The 1264-nt window shown below is 41.0% G+C and overlaps 1 pseudogene; it reads left to right on the top strand.

Annotated features, from left to right (window-relative positions):
• Positions 1-452: 452 nt before the first annotated feature.
• LOC123936802 lies at positions 453-868 on the top strand (annotated as a pseudogene).
• Positions 869-1264: the final 396 nt, after the last annotated feature.

Raw genomic sequence — 1264 nt, 5'->3', positions numbered from 1 at the left:
AGAATATATCTACCCCTTATTTTTTTGTTTCCATTTATATAGAATATATTTTTCCAACCTATCACTGTCATTTTATGTGTGTACTCAAAGCTAAAGTGAGTCTCTTATAGGCAGCATATTTCTATTTCTTTATTTTTCTTGGCTCTGTGTTGGTTTCTGTGTATTAGGCAAAAGAGCTGCCTCTTCTAGTCTGATAGACTGGTCTTGTGTAGGAGATGAACCTTGTCAGTCAATCAGCCTGGCTCAAGCATCTGTTTGCCTCTCAAACCTTATCATTATTCAGGCCACTATATCTGTTCTGGGTGACTCCCAGGAGTTGAAGCTGTGTCTTATCTCAAAAGGGAGGACATCAGTAAGGATCTAGGTGTATGCTGATTAGAAGGTAGACTTTCACTCTTTTCCTCTCTGACTGGTTGAGTCAGAGAACGACACAGAGAACGACTGGTTGAGTCATGAATGACACAGTAACTATCTGGACCAGGAAGTTTATGACCAACCAACCACTTCAGCAGAAACAGATGGTCATTGATGTCCTTAACCCCAGACAGGCAACAGTACCTAAGACAGAAATTCAGGAAAAACTAGCCAAAATGTGCAAGACCACACCAGATGTCATATTTGTATTTAGATTCAGAACCCATTTTGGTGATGGTAAGACAACTGGCTTTGGCATGATTTATGATTCCTTGGATTATGCAAAGAAAAATGAACCCAAGCATAGACTCACAAGACATGGTCTGTATGAGAAGAAAAAGATGTGAAGAAAACAGTGAGAAGGCTCAAGAACAGAACGAGGAAATTCAGGGGGGCTGCAAGAGCCAGTGTTGGTGCTAGTAAAAGTGAACTGGAGATTGGGCAACAGAAGTAGTAAAGATGCTGGAGATTGGACAACAGAAGGAATAAAGTGGCTTTATCTGTGGTGGTTGCACAGATTTTTCATGAGAGGATTAGTAAACTAAGAATGTTACTGTGAAAAAAAAAAAAAAGGAAGGTAGACTTTCAGGCAGCAGGTGGAAAAGTGTGTAGGGAGATCCTTCCAAGGAGAAACTAAGAGATGAGCGTATTTGCTTGTTCTGTCTGTGCTGAGCCTGGGTGTATAGCTATTGGGTGTTTCTCTTGCTCCCATTTAAAAACTGCTTCTTTGTTCGCTATTGTTCTGTGGAACTTGTGAACACGAGACTCATTAACTTTCAGAGCTATGTGTTTTGGGGTTCTGTCCCTTGGGTGAGAGCTTTAAACTCCTGTGTGGCACACTCACTGTATG

The sequence above is a fragment of the Meles meles genome, chromosome 2 (assembly GCF_922984935.1).
Source record: "Meles meles chromosome 2, mMelMel3.1 paternal haplotype, whole genome shotgun sequence".
NCBI lineage: Eukaryota > Metazoa > Chordata > Mammalia > Carnivora > Mustelidae > Meles > Meles meles.
The sequence above is the reverse complement of the archived record's forward strand: the minus strand, read 5'-3'. Positions and strand labels throughout refer to the sequence as shown.